A 16,429-nucleotide genomic window follows, 5' to 3' on the forward strand; every position below is an offset into this window, starting at 1 on the left:
TCTGACTAGATGTCCAGAAGCCCAGAGCACCGTTAGGAGCCCCCTTCCCACAGACCCCAGCCTCCCCCAGGAGGCAGCATCCTCCTATCTGTCATTCTAAGCCTTGTCCCCAGAAAAAGGATTGCAAAGGGTCCTAGGTAGGGGCAGGGAAGGGGCAGGGAAAACGGACAGGGAGACACGAATTGCTCCCCCTAGCAACTGAGCCCCAGTCTGTCTCTAGGGAAGTATTCCCCCTTAACCTGAGCCAAGCTGGTCTTCCTAATGTCCTGTGCTAGGAAGTTAGAGGCTGAAGAAGAATATTTTGAGCACCTGCTCTGAACTGATCTTTGGGTTCATTGAGGCTACAACAGTTGACTCTGACTTAAAGGAAAGCATTAAGAGGTAATGGGGCTGGGTTCTGAATCCAGATCCATCATTACAAGTTCTCACCTTTTATAAGACTTTACTTGCTATAAAATTATAATAAAATAATACCTACCTCACTGACTGGAGATAAGAAATGTAAGGCATCCAGTACCGTGCCTGGACTCGGGGTGAGTTCCAGTAATGTCAGCAGTTGTTAGGGAGATGACAGTCTGGCCTCTCGAGACATTAGACATGGAATTTAGACAAGGGACAGAAGGAAAGAGAAGTCACGTTCCTAACACTCGTGCACCACCACTGCCACCCTACTTTTGAATGTGTAGCCCTACTGCTGTCCCTGAGAGCTGGCCTGGCCACTAGGTGCCTGCTGCTCTCTTGTTTGGTATTCAAGACCCTCCAAAGTGTGTCTCGGTCTTGCTTTCAGTCTTTGTCTTTCTCAACTTCCTTCAAACAACAGACACTCTGGCCATACCTAACCATGACCCCAAGGTTATCTTTCCTGTCCCCAAGTCCTTGGCTGTCTGCCACCACCATTGTTGACATCCTCCACATCATTCAAGCCTTAAATTCAAAAGCCTCTCCAACCTCCAAATTAGAATAAAACTTGTTCTCCTCTTATCCTCTGTAGCACTTTTAAGGTTAGTAAATCCAGAAGGCACTCTATTTTTTTCAAGTCCCCTTTTGAAATGCTAGCACATCGAAGGCATAACAACTTTTCTGCCAAGTTTAGAACACTCTGGGCATAATAGTACACATAGAAGGGACTCAGGACACAATTCAGTCACCCCTGCTTAGTCATCAGGCTCAGAACACCCTGGGCCTTGTGCTCCATTTCCAAGACAGCACCCAAGACAGCCTTTGGTGGCTAGTTTGCAACTACCTGGGGGTTTCCTTGTCTTTCTCCAGTCCCTGGGGAATCAGAGCCCTTTCTGTCTAATCCTTAGATCAGTTTCTCTCCTGGCAGCCTTGAGACACCCTGGCCATCCTCAAGGCCACACGATGCTCCTCTTACTTTCCTGCTTTACTTTTCTAGCTTTAAAACTGCTCCAAGTATTTCCTTCATTTGCGGTTCACACCAGTCTACGTGTTTCTCAGATTTTTTTTATTTTTTAACATATTCTTCTGTCTCTGATACTGAGTCAACCCTATAGCCAGACATCATCGGGTATTTCTCTGATCAAGCCCCACATCCAAGCTACTAGCTCTTACGTTAACCCCTGCAAAGCTCCCTGCCTTAGGGTTTTGTCAAAGGAAGCCCCAGGCAGCTCATCCTACACTTCCTGTGGCAGCGACATTATTGAGGGCCTTGTCCGTCACCTGCGTCACTGCCTGTCTCCTATAAAAGTCCCACATGAGATATTTCTTTGAGAATTTACTGCTAAGAAAAGCTCTTCCACCTCCCCTGAGGAACTTTCCATAATTCTTTCTGATCATAAGGATTATGTAATAGTTCATGCCCCAGTTTGGGTTTTTAGCTGCCAAGAGCTTCGCAGCAGATTTAAGGCTCTGCTAAAGGAGCTTGGCTTTCCATACAGTTCCAGAGCTCCTTCCTCTAAGGTTACCTCTTGATGTCTAGAACAGGTCAGTCTGTTCTGTTGGGGTCCTTTGATGATTTCCACTTTGAGCTTCCTTGAGTGCAGGTTCTATCTGTTCCCCTTCTCTGCAACTGGTGGGTCTCAGCCAGCCCAACACCACACTTTCTCATCCTCTCTATCTCCTTGTTCCTGGACCTTTTTGTCTTGAGTCCTATTCTTGAGAACAGCATGAGAATTTAAGGAGTTCTAGTATTTTAGATGGGAATAAAAAGAGATACTTAGAAAGATAGTTGTTCCCAACCCCCCCCCCTTTTTTTTTAATTGAAGTATAGTTGATTTACAATACAGTTGTTCAGATTCTTTTCCATTATAGGTTATTACAAGATACTGGTATAGTTCCCTGTGCTATACATTCGGTCCTTGTTATTTATCTGTTTCATATATAGTAGTGTGTATCTGCTAATCCTATCTCCTTTACCCCTCCCACCTTTCTCCTTTGCTAACCATAAGTTTGTTTTGTGTCAACAAGTCTTTCTGTTTTGTAAGTAAGTTTATTTGTATCACTTTTTTTTAGATCCCACATATAAGTGGTAGTGTAATGTATTTGTTTCTGTCTTCACTTACTATGATACTCTCTAGGTCCATCGGTGTTGCTGCAAATGGCATTATTTCATTCTTTTTTCTGGCTGAGTAATATTTCATTGTAATGTGTACTACTTTTTCTTTATCCATTCACCTGTCAGCGGGCATTTGGGTGGCTTCCATGTCTTGTCTACTGTAAATAGTGCTGCTATGAACATTGGATGCGTGTATCTTTTCAAATTAAAGAGTTTTTGTCTTTTCTGAATATATACCCAGGAGTGGGATTCCTGGAACAAATGGTAAATCTATTTTTAGTTTTTAAAGGGACCTCCATACTGTCCTCCATAGTGGCTGCACCAGTTTATACTCCCACTAACAGTATAGGAGGGTTCTCATTTCTCCACAATCTCTCTAGCTTTTCTTATTTGTAGACTTTTCAAAGAAGGCCGTTCTGACTGTGTGAGGTGATACCTCACTGTAGTTTTAATTTGCTTTTCTCTAATAATTAGTGATGTTGAACATCTTTTTGTGTGCCTGTTGGCCATCTGTATATCTTCTTTGGAAAAATGTCTATTTAGGTCTTCTGTCCACTTTTTGATTGGGTTGTTTGTTTTTTTTGATATTGAGCTATATGAGCTGTTTGTATACTTTGGAAATCAATCCCTTGCCAGTCGCATAATTTGCAGTTGTTTTCTCCCAGTCTATAGGTTGCCTTTTCATTTTGTTTGTGGTTTCCTTTGCTGTACAAAAACTTTTAAGTTTAATTAGGTTCCATTTATTTTTGCTTTTGTTTCCATTACTCTAGGAGATGGATCCAAAAAAAGTATTGCTGCAATTTATGTCAAAAAGTCTTCTGCCTATATTTTCTTCTAGGAGTTTTATATTTAAATTTTAAACTTAGATTTTTAATCCAGTTTGAGTTTTTGTATATGTTGTTAGAGAAAGTTTTGATTTCTTTCTTTCACATGTAGCTGTCCAGTTTTTCCAGCATTGCTTATTGAAGAGACTGTCTTCATTGATATTCTTCCCTCCTTTGTCACAGATTAATTGATCATAAGTGAGTGGGTTTATTTTGGGGCTTTCCATCTTGTTCTGTTGACCTATGTGTTGCATACTGTTTTGATTACTGTAGCTTGTAGTATAGTCTGAAGTCAGAAAACATGATTCCCCCAGCTCCATTCTTCTCAAGGTTGCTTTGGCTATTCAAGGTCTTTTGTGTTTCCATACAAATTTTTAAATTTCTTGTTCTAACTCTGAAAAATCCCGCTGGTAATTTCATAGGGATTGCACTGAATTTGTAGATTTCCTTGGGTAATATGGCCATTTTAACAATATTAATTCTTCCAATCCAAGAACACAGTATTTCTTTCCATCTGTTTTATGTCATCTTAAATTTCTTTCATCAGAGCATTATAGTTTTTGGAGTACAGGTCTTTTTAACCTCCTTAGGTAGGTTTATTCCTAGGTATTTTATTCTTTTTCATGTGATGGTAAATGGGATTGTTTCCTTAATTTCTCTTTCTGATATTTCATTGTTAGTGTCTAGCATGAAAGAATGAAATAATGCCAATTACTGTAGATTAATTTTGTATCCAGCAACTTTATTGAATTTATTGATGAGCTCTAGTAGTTTTCTGATGTCATCTTTAAGATTTTCTACGTATAGGATCATGTCATATGCAAACAGTAACAGTTTTACTTCTTCCTTTCCAATGTGGATTCCTTTTCTTTCTCTGCCTTCTCTGATTGCTGTGGCTAGGACTTCCAAAACCATGTTGAAAAAAAGTGGTGAGCATGGGCATCCTTGTCTTGGTCCTGATCAAGGGAATGCTTTCAGCTTTCCTGCATTGAGTATGATATTAGCTGTTGGTTTATCATATATGGCCTTTATTGTGTGAGGTGTGTTCCCTCTGTGCCCACTTTCTGGAGAGTTTTTATCAAAAATGGATGTTGAATTTTATCAAAAGTTTTTTTCTGCGTCTATTGAGATGATCATATGGTTTTTATTCAGTTTGTTAATGTGTATCATTGATTGATTTGTGGATATTCAAAAATTCTTGCATCCCTGGGATAAGTCATATTTGATCATGGTCTATGATCCTTTTAATGTATTGGTGGAATTGGTTTGCTAGTATTTTGTTGAGGATTTTTGCATCTGTGTTCATCAGTGATATTGGCATGTTGTTTTCTTTTGTGTGTGTGTGTATGTGATTGTCTGGTTTTGGTATCAGGGTGATGGTAGCCTCATAGAATGAGTCTGGAAGTATTCCTTCCTCTGCAATTTTTTGAAATAGTTTTAGGAGGATAGGTGTTAACTCTTCTCTAAATGGTAGACTTCAACTCTGAAGCCATCTGGTACTGGACTTTTGTTTGTTGGAAGTTTTTAAATTACTGATTTCAATTTCAGTGCTGGTAATTGGTCTGTTCATATTTTCTATTCTGGGTTAATCTTGGGTCATTGTACCTTTCTAAGAGTTTATCCATTTCTTCTAGGTTTTCCATTTTGTTGTATAGTTGCGCATAGTGATCTCTTATGATCCTTTGTATTTCTTTGGTGTTGGTTGCAACTTCTCCTTTTTCATTTCTGATTTTATTGATTAGGGCGCTCTCCCTTTTTTGTTGATGATTCTGATTAAAAGTATTTTGTTTTCCTTTTCAAAGAACCAGCTTTTAATGACATTGATCTTTTCCATTGTTTTTTAGTCTCTATTTACTTCTGCTCTGATCTTTATAGTGTCTTTCCTTTTATTAACTTTGGGCTTTGTATGTTCTTCTTTCTCTAGTTGCTTTAGGTGTCAGGTTAGGTTGTTTATTTGAGATGTTTCTTGTTTCCTGAGGTAAGCTTGTATTGTTATAAACTTCCCTCTTGAAACTGCTTTTGCTGTGTCCCATAGGTTTGGGATCTTTGTGTTTTCATTTTTGTTTATCTCTCAGTGCCTTTTTATTTCTTCTTTGATTTCTTCAGTGATCCATTGGTTGGTTAGTGGCATATTGTTTAGACTCCATGTATTTGGTTTTGTTTTTGTTGTTGTTGTTGCACTTTTATTCTTGTAGTCTATTTCTAATCGCATACTGTTGTGGTTGGAAAAGGTGCTTGATATGATTCCGATTTTTTTAAATTTACTGAGGATTTCTTTGTGGCCCAGCATCTGTATTATTTGTTTTTTCATGTCCTTGCATTTTATGCTCTTGGCACTAATTCAAGCCAAATCTGCCCTCCATTTGTGTGTGTCTCCCTTTACTATCTACAAGCACGTTTAAAATTCTATTGTTTTTATCTTCTTGATGAACTCTCTCCCAGAGCCTTTTGACCTGTTCAACTCTGGACTGGTTGATCTCTAGATCTGCTACACAATAGGAGTAGATTCCATAATAGCAAAGGGGAGGTAGTGGGGGACTGTTACCTGAACTTGGGAAGAGCTTTAGCCATGGGAGAAGGGTCATCCAATGGGAGTCATGGTCTTAGGTAGAATACAGTCTCTGTTGAAACTGAAACCCAGCAAGGAGAAAGCATGGAGTGTAAATACTACCATTTCAGTTTCCTCCTCCCGATATCCTGCCAGCATTTCTATTGGTCAAACACAACTAAAGCAGCAGCAAGGATGCATAGGTCATTAGTCCATAAAGGTCATCTCTTGTGGCATAGAGAACAATGCAGAGTAAATTGAAACTAAGACTAAGAATAATTAGCAAACTAAGAATAAGTAGCAAACCATGTCTTTCTCTTCTCAGTTTACTCTCTTATTTTGGCAAAACCCATTCTCCAGTAATTTTATGAGAAAGGGCAAATGAGAGGCAAATTACTTAAGGTTTAAGGAAGTATCTTTCTGTCTCAAACTAAATTGATAGTTTGGCTGGATCTTGATTTCAATATTGGATATCATTTTTCTTTACTCTCTTATCCTCTAGATTCTATTATTGCTGTTGAGAAGATTCCTGCCAATCTAACGGTTGATTCTTTGTGTAAAGTATTGAAGCTGATATGAACTTAGTTTTTGTATCCACAATTCTGAAACTCTAAAATGATTACTTTTCTATGTCTGTTTTTTTCAACACAGAGTGTTGAGTACTCAGCCTTTTCTTACAATTTAAAATTCTTGTCCATAAGTTTTGGATAATTTTCTTGAATTGTTTTTCTATTGATTTCTTCACCTCTGTTATCTCTTTCTGGAAATCCAATTGTTTGAATGTTTAACCTCCAAAACTAGTTCTTTAATTTTTGTTTGTCTTTCCTTTTATGATTTGTATCACACTTTTTTTTTTTTTTAGAGATTTACTTAAATTTATGCCAGTTTTCAAGAAATCTTATAGGTTCTCTAAATGTTTTGCAGCATCTTGTTCTTGTTTTCCTCAGGCTATTAATGGTAGGTTTGGGAGTGGGGGTAGGTTGTCTGTTTCTAAGTTTTTCTACATAGAGTCAGTTTTCTCCAGCTGAGTTTTCTTGTTTTGTTTTGTCTCTGTCTTTCATATCAGATGCCTTATTGATCTTTCAGCTAAAAAAGTGATTTGGATGCTCAGTGCAGAAGGAAGGGATTGATAACTCTGGGCTTTCCTGTTAGGTAAAATGTCTTGACCATTTTGTTGGGGAGAATCTCCAATGTAAGAATCTTCAGATCTCTTCTCTTGAGCTAGATAGAGTCCACTCTATTGTCTATAGAATATAAGCTTAGGTTTCCAGCACATTGGAAACTAAGTAAAGGAAAAAGGCAGAGTTTCAGTTAATTTGTGAACATTTAATCCCTTTGTTTCCAACATGACTCTGCTGTCAGCTGTGCCTGTTGCCTTCAAGCCCACGGTTCTATCTTATGCTCTCCAGAAATCACACTTTCAGTTTTCCCTTGGGGCAGAAAAGAGGCAGTTTCCTTGATGCAAGGAACTGGAAAAGGGTCTCCTTAATCTTTGAATCTAGAATTTTCTTATTTTCAGTTCTGTCTTCACTTCCACTTCTACACGAACGTGCATGTCCATTGTGTTGTTTCCTAGTTTTTCCCTTAAATCATTTTTCAACAGTGTTTCTCTTTTCAGCCCTACCGTCATCCCTACTTTTAGACACATATAGAATCAGCGATTCCTGAACCTTGTGGGAAAGGAGAGTTCTGTGTGTTAAGTTGCATTGCTTCTTGGCTTTCCCCCACTGCAAACTTAAGGCTCAACTTCCTCAAATCTACCAAATCTTTGGCCATCCCTTGGCTTTCTAGCATCTTTTTTTTTTTTTAATATTATCTTCTGTCTCATTTCTTTGTCATTGCATCTTTATGCCATTTTTTGTACTATAATATTACAAGACTTTAGGGTCAAGACAGAGGTAAATGCATGTGTTCATTTCTCCCAACTTCATCTTAGAGTCAGTAGTCACTTCTCAATGGTAGGATCAAAGAAGTGTAAAGGCTTTAAATAAACTTGTCTTGCTTGTGCATTTTTCATATATGGGGCAGATTCAGAGGCATTCACACAGCGTTTTTCTTTCATAGGATTCATTACAAATTCATCAAGAGAATACAAATAGCATTACCCTCCATCAAGCTTTATATCATACATTTGTATTCTGTTCTCCAGTTTCCAAATCACTTCCATGTATTTATCTGCTTAGGTCCTTGAAACAACTCTTTGAAGTAGACAGGACAGGTATTAAAATTCCCATCTGACAAGTGAGGAAAGTGAGGCTCATAAGCATTGAATGACTTATCCAGAGTAGTAACCCAGGTCTTGGAATATGAGAAACCTGATTCATTTCCTTCGGCCCATGTTTTTTTCTAGTGGCAATATTTCTGCTTTTAAAATTAAACTAGAATGGCATTCAACCCAGTAGGAATGGATCCATTTCCCACAGTGTGGCCAGATTGGCCCATGATAGTCTACAATGGGACCACCTGTGGTAGATTAAAGAATCATAAGATTCCTGGACCCCAAGTCCAAGCAATTATGATTTGTAAGCTCTACTGTCTGAACTAAGTATCTATTTTTAAATAGCTCCCTAGATGATAGTGGTGTGTGCTTGACAGAGAACCACTGCCCTAAAGGACCTGGAAATGGTCTGGAGGGGTCCCCTGGGCTTCAAATCACATGCCAATGTCCAGAATGTAGCAATGTAGCCGTTCAGACAGCAGCCATCCCAGGCTGCCACAGTCATAGCTAATAGCTCCTTCCCTGCCATTCCCCACTGTGGCCCTTGGCAGACCTCGCTTCTGCCCTCATTACATGGCCTGCCCACTCACATAACGGAGACTCCCTAGCCAGCTCCCTCCACTGCTCTGTTTTAGCTTGTGAGACTTCAGGGACTTCCTGAAAAAAATTAAATTGAAAAACTTCCTCCTTGATAACTTAGGACCTCTTGTGGAACTCAGCTCTCTTAGGTGGCCCCAGAAATGTTATCCCTGGCTCTCAGGTGGCCTGCTAGCTGGAAAATATAAAATCCAAATACCTTTTAGGCATCAAAATGCAGGTACATGCATATGAATGCACGGCAGTGCACAGTTGAAGAGGCCTCTTTTCTAGACCCTCAAGGTCCATGAGCTGAGGAAGGTGAAAGAATGACAGGGAGCAAGAAGAGAGCTGTGTAACAAGAGTCTAAGTATTCTATTTACCACTGAGAGAAAGAGAAGACTGAGCCTGTTTGTCAGGCCGATGAGAGATCACCATGCACATCTCAGCTCAAGAGACAGAGTACCCTTCTAGGACAGCATTGCTCTAAGGAAGGAGTTGGGTGCATGAATCTGTAAGCAATAACTCAGTCGTTGGAGGGGAGGTAACAAGGATGACTTTGACTATGGGTTTTCCCGTGGACCAGATAGGCATGCCCCAGGGGACATACCACTTCCAGGGCCCTCTTTTAGGGGTTCCTTCTACATACATCATTTTGCCGGTAGCACAACACCCAAACCCTAGACCAGCAAGTAGACTAGAGGGGAAACCTGACCCAGATACAGTTAGTAAAGGCTAAAGGGGACTATGACCTGGCCTGGAACAAGAGCAGTCAAACAGGAAAAGGACAATTAAGTTAATCTGACTCTTCAAGAAATACATTTAATTCATTCAACAAATATTCATTGAGCACTAGCTCTATGTAGATGTTTTATTATTTTTGAGTTTTATTTTAAAAATGCTTCCATCGAACATACTCTGTGCCAGGCCCTAGTATGAGTGCATTGCAAATATTAATGTATTTAATTCTTACAACATCCTAGTAAGTTAGCTGCTTTTATCATCCCCATTATGAAGGTTAAAAAAAAAAGGTACAGAATGCCTAAGTAACTTGCCCCCAGGCTACACATTTATTAAGGGGTAGGGCCACTCTTTTAAGTACTAGAGATATATCAATGAACAAAAGAGACCGCAATACATGTCCTTATCAAGCTTATTTTCTACTGGTGAGTTTGGTCTGGATATTTGGAGAGAGACTCAGGGGACTGGGAGCATAAGCTGGTAAAAATCATGGGGCGAAGGCTGGCAGCAAAGGCCAAATGGCAACAGATGCCTAGGAAGGAAGTGTGAAGGTGATGATTGCCCATGATAGAAAAGTTAAAGATCACTGAACCGAGGGTGAGGGCCCAACAGGATAAACAGGTCCCAAGAAGGACATTCCTGTTGCCAGTCATGTTCATTTCCAGGAGGCCAGATGCTTCTTAGAGCCCTGTGAGGCCCAGCTACATGGCTGAGTTTTGCATCCTCTTATCCCTGCAGTAAGACCACCAGTACCAAAATAATCTGAATGCATTTTTGTCCTTCACATCCTTAAGAGCCTCCAACAGTCAGCCCTGTGGAGCCCTAATCCCTTCGTGAAAGCAAGGACTGCAAGAAACAAAACCTCAAAAGGCAGTGTACACAAAAACAGTCTCCTTGAGGGATTAAGAGCATGAAGTTGCAGTACTTTGAGACAAGCACAGCCACAAGAAGGGGACTAAGGGTGGGATGACAGTTCCTCCTGCTTCAGAGAAGTGCAGGGCTGGTGCAGGGTATCAGTGGGAATTAACCTTAGCTAAGAAGGGTGGTGGCAGTCTGGACCCTGCGATCCCCAACTTCAGCCATTGGTGCCAGCAGCATATCACTGCATCTTCGGAATTACAACAGGGGCGTCATCCATGTTGCTTCTGGGTATGATAAGGGACAGTTTCAGCATTATCAGCAGGTATAGAAGAAAGTCCCTCTCCCTCAGCCTGGAGGCAGTGCCATCTGAGGCCGCTGACATTCCTAAAGTTATACTGGAAAAGAAACAGAGCAAATGGCAGTCACCGTGTGGAAACCAAGAGGATTTATTTATAAGCACATCTGAGATATCTCTTGGGGACTCTCAGACATAATTGAGGAGCATTTGATAGGACACTGGAACATTGCAATAGCAATACACTGCTTGTAGTTAAAAGTAATACTGTTTATAAATTTTTCACTGAGACCCCATTTAAACCTTCAAACTGATGAGACCGAAGGGGAATGAATCCTTCCTTCCTTCCTTCCTTCCTCCCTCCCTCCCTTCCTTCCTTCCTTCCTTTCTTCCTTTCTGTTTTTTTTTCTTTTTTTTCTTTTTGGTAAATTTTCCTTTGTCTCACCTCAGTCAGAGCTGTTCTGCACAGGGAATGCTATGTTTTACTAAGTCTGTGCCAGATCCCATTGGTCCTCATTCTCACCTCAGCTGTTAATCAGGAAGCCAGGTTCCAGCATTGAGTCAACACTAACGCTGGTAGGGAATACTCAGCAGGAAGCTTCAGCAGTTCTGATGCAAGTCAGAAGGATTTCCTGGCAAGAGCTGGCTCATTGGAATGTGCTCCATTAGGCAGAAGAGTCGGCATTAGTTGTAGAATCCTAAGCACTTCAAAGCTGGAAAGGTCCATGGGGATAGCCTCATTTCCTCATATCACAGATGGGGAACTGATTGAGAATTTTATGTGACCCTCTGCAGGAATTTCACGTTGCTTTGCCATTCCCCCATACCAAGCTTTACCAGCCTCTGCTGCTTTTCCCAGGAATAGTGCCAACCCTTCCAGCCCCCTAAGCAAATTGGCCTTTTCATCTCATCTCTTTCCTCCAGTTGAGTAGGGTAGTACCTGGAAAACTTGTTAACACCAGTCTGTTAGGTGAGCTGTATGGTCTTCAACATATCAAGGTCCCAGAGGTTGTAAGGTTGAAGATCAAGATGAAGATGGTGATGATGGTGATGATGATAAAAAAGAACCATAATGCTAGTAACAGTAGCAGCTCCCACTTTTTGAACAGGGCAGTATGCCAAATACTTTATATACATGCTCTCACTGAATGTTTACCATCACTTTTAATAAATGGATGTTATAATCCCATTGTACTGATGGAGAAACTGTGGTTTAAATGTCAAGAGATGCATGCCAAGTCACAAGGTTATTAAGTGGTAGAGGAAAGTTTTGGCCTCAGATCATCCCTCCTTATGTTTTGCTAGATGATGTTCAGTAACCTCTTTCCTAACTCAGAAGGGAAGGGAATTCAGGTGTGTATGGGGCTGGACCACACTGGGCTGGAAGTGTTTCTACCATAGTTCTCTGTGACTGGTTCCCATTGACCATTTCCCTTTGCCCCCTACCTCCTTGTAGGTCCCAGGCATTTTCTATTGCCTGGGGAAAAAACCTGGCGAGTCAAAACTCTTCTTAAATTCTGATTTATTCTTATTCACTGTGGGGAGAAAACCTAGAGGCAGAAGAGGCCTAGAGAGTCAGTCTTGAGGAAAATCAAATCAACCACATTTCCCATCCTTTTCATTTTCTAACTTATTTAAATGGAACTCTAATTGCACAAAACAACCAGTTTTGTTCATTAAGGTTCAATTAAATTCATCTGAAACTCAGGGTAATGGCATTGTTGTTGAACAGCCATATTAAAGATGAAACATAATCTCTTTTGACTCCATTTCCTTTGACAAAATGAAGTTCAGCTACTAATGAGCTTGCAATACAAGGTCTCTTTTATAAGTGGCAACAAAGGGTGCAAATTTATGAACAGCAGTTTTTATTATCATCAACAGCCATTTCCTTTGTTACCAAAATACGTAGAAATGATTATGGGGCCCTTTTTCCTCCTTATTGCTTTGGGCAGGGTGGGGGAACTAGAGATAAATAGCTTCATAATCATATCACAGTGAAGTCACACACTGAGAGCCCACAGGGGGTGGCCTCAAAGCCTTGATGTAGGGCACTTCTGTGGGCTAGACAGATATTTCAATTTCCAGTCTTGCAGGCTTCAGTCTCTCCCCCAGAGTCCTAATCTCTGTTTCAGAGTAAACAAGAAATGCTTCTCGCTACATAGCCTATCTCATGCCTTTTTGTAGCCTCAGGGAAGAATCTGTTTGTCCTCTAGAGTCAGGGAAGCAAAACAGGAAAAACCTGTTTAGGTAGCATGAGAATGCCTTGGCGAAGGGGCCTTCTCACCCTTTGGTGACACCTGACCAGCCCTTTCCATGAGTAGCCACCAGAATGGCATGATGCCACCATTTCCTTCCGCGGGGCCCTGCTGTGTTCATAGTTAACCACACTTGGCAGCTTATCTTCCCCTGGTTAGCAGTCCTGTAACTTTCAAGCCTGATGATACTAATTCAGTACCCAAAACTAAGGTGCCATTAGTTCCTAGCCCAGTGAGAGTATACATCTGAGTGACATTCAGCCAAAGGAGTGGCTGGCATTCAACCAGGCTCAGTGAGGGTCTGTGATGTGTGGGGGATCATAGGGAATACAGAGATGAATAAGGCTCTGTAAGTAATGAGTACTACCCACTGAGTACTGGGTATAACATAAGAGGGCCACACTCCCTTATCCAAAATCCTTGGGACTCAGATTATTTTGTGTGAGTTCAGAATTTGGGGGCTTTTAGAAACGTAATTTCATACCAGTTATCACATACTGCCTAACACCCAGTGAATTTTCTATAGTGATATGTTTGAATATTCATATTAAAAGAGGTAAAGAATATAAACAGCCTCAAATCAATTCAGTCAAGTTTGTTTCTAAGGCTAAACCTAAACCCAATACTACGGTGAATAGAAGTGGTGAGAGTGGGCATCCTTGTTTTGTTCTACATTTTACCAGGAAAGCTTTTCACCATTGAGCATTATCTTGGCTGTGGCACTGTTTGTCATAAATAGCTTTTATTATGTTGATATATGTTCTCTCTATACCCACTTGGTTTAAGACTTTTTATCGTGAATGGATGTTGAATTTTATCAAATTCTTTTTCTCCATCTGTTGAGATGATCTTGTGGTTTTTATCTTGTCTTTTGTTGTAACACATTGATCTGTGTTATGTTGAACCATCCTTGTGACCCTGGGATGAATCCAACCATCATATCGTGTGATCTTTTTTATGTGTTGTTGGATTTGGTTTGCTAATATTTTGTTGAGGATTTTTAATATCTATATTTATCAAGGATATTGACCTGTTATTTTCTTTTTTGGCAGTGTCTTTGTCTAGTTTTGGTATCAGAGTGATGGTGGCTTCTTAGAAAGAATTTGAGAGTGTTCCCTCCTCTTCAGCCTTTTAGAAGAGTTTGAGAAGGATCACCCACCGTAAGTTCTTTGTATATGTGGTTAAGATTCCCCAGCGAAGCCATCTAGTACTGGACTTTTGTTTGCAGGGAGTTGCTTTTGTTTTGTTTTTGTTTTTAACACATTCTATTTCACATTTAGTGATTGATCTGTTCAAATTATCTATTTCTTCTTGACTCAGTTTGGTCTGAGTTTGGTCTAAATTTTGCCTGTATGTTTCAAGAAACTTGTCCATTTCTTCTAGGTTGTCCAATTTGTTGGCATATAGTTGTTCATAGTATTCTCTTATGATTGTATTTCTGTGGTATTGGCTGTTATTTCTCCTCTCTCATTTCTTATTTTGTTTATTTGGGTCCTCTCTCTTTTCTTCTGGTGAGCCTGGTCAGATGTTTGCTTATTTTGTTTATCCTTTCCAAAAAAAAAAAACAAAAAAAACACCCAGCTCTTGGTTTTATTACGTTTCTCTGTTTTTTAAATCTGTTTTATTTATTTCCTCTCTCATTTTTATTATGTCCTTCCGTCTGCTGGTTTAGGTTTTGTTTGTTCTTTGTTCTCTAATTCTTTTAGGTAGTAGGTTATGTTGTTTATTTGAGGTTTTTCTTGTTTTATGAGGAATGCCTATCTATATTGCTGTGAACAGTGAATGCTGTGAATGCTTATAATCCCTCTTAGGACTGGTTTTGCTGCATCCCATAGATTTTGTATGGTAATGTTTTCATTGTCATTTGTCTCCAGGTATTTTTTACTTTCCTCTCTGATTGCATTGTTGATCTAGTGGTTTTTTAATGGCATGTTGTTTAGTCTTCATGTAATTGTTTTTTTCCTCATTTCTCTTTCTGTGGTTGATTTCTAGTTTCATGACTTTGTGGTTAGAAAAGATGCTGGAAGTAATTTTTATCCTCTTAAATTTGTTGAGGCTTGTTTTCTGTCCTAATTTGCTGTCTATCCTAGAGAATATTCTATCTGCGCTTGAAAAGAATATGTATTAAGAGTTTTTTTGGAATGTCCTGAAAATATCAATTAAATATAACTATTCTATTGTGTCATTGCCTTATTAATTTTCTGTCTGATAGATCTGTTCATTGATGTCAGTGGGGTGTTAGTCTCCTACCATTATATTCCTGTCAGTTTCTCCCTTTATATCTGTTACTATTTGTTTTCTGTCTTTAGTTGCTCCTGTATTGGGTACATACATGTTGACATGTATAATACCCTCTTGTACTGATCCTTTTATCATTATATAGTGTCCTTTATCTTTATGGACTTTGTTTCAAAATCTATTTTGTTGATAAAATTATTGCTATCCCTGCTTTCCCATCATTTCCATTTGCATGAAATATCTTTTTCCATCCCCTCATTGTCAATCTGTGTGTCCTTCACCCTAAAGTTGGTCTCTTGTAGACAGCATATTGTAGGGTCTTGTTTTATCATTTAATTTGCCACTCTGTGTCTTTTGATTGGAGCATTTAGTCCATTGACATTTAAGCATATTTATTTATTGCCATTTTAAACCTTGTTTTCCAGTTGATTTTGTATTTCTTCTTTGTTCCTTTTTCTTTTTGTTTTTCTTTTTTTGGTTTGATGGTTTTCTTTTGTGTTATGCTTAGATTCTCTTCTTCCTCTTTTTTTCTGTGAATCTATTTTATGTTTTTGACTTAACGGTTCCCCTGGTTTTCAAATATGTTAACCCATTACTATATGTACTTGCTTTAGCCTGGTAGTCATATAGGCTCAAACACATTCTTAAAAAGAGATTTTCTTACTCCCTCCCTCCATATTTTACGATTTTGATGCCCTGTTTTATATCTTCAAGTTTATTTTTTGCTGCTCATTGTAGTCATCATTTTCACACAGACAACGTTTTTTAATATACTGGCTTGTTTAAGTGATTTATTTTCCAATTGTGATTTTCTCTTTCCTATAATTCTTGCTTCTTTTCTATTTAGAGAAGACCTTTCAATATTTATTTTAGGATAGGTTTAGTATTGCTGTATTGTTTTACTTTTTGCTTGTCTGAGGAATTCTTTTTCTCTTTCTATTCTAAATGATAATCTTGCTGGGTAGAATATCCTAGCTTACAGGTTTTTCCCTTTTAGGACTTTGAATACGTCTTTCTGCTCCATTCTGGCCTGTAATATTCCTGTAGAGAAATCAGCTGGTAGCTTTAAGCGTGTTCTCTTATAACTCGTTTTCTCTTGCTATCTTTAGAATCCTCTCTTTAACTTTTGCCTCTTTACTTACAATATATCTTGGTGTCGGTCTATTTGGGTTCATCTTATTTGGGACCCTCTGTGCTTCCTGTAGCTGGATATCTATTTCCTTCTTTAGGTCTGGAAAGTTTTCAGCCATAATTTCTTCAACTATGTCCTTGATCCCCTTTTCTCTTTCTTCTCCTTCTGGGATCCCTATTATGCATAGATTGGAATGCTTTATATTACCCTATAGGTCTCATAT

This window comes from Camelus dromedarius, chromosome 10 (genome assembly GCF_036321535.1).
Source record: "Camelus dromedarius isolate mCamDro1 chromosome 10, mCamDro1.pat, whole genome shotgun sequence".
NCBI lineage: Eukaryota > Metazoa > Chordata > Mammalia > Artiodactyla > Camelidae > Camelus > Camelus dromedarius.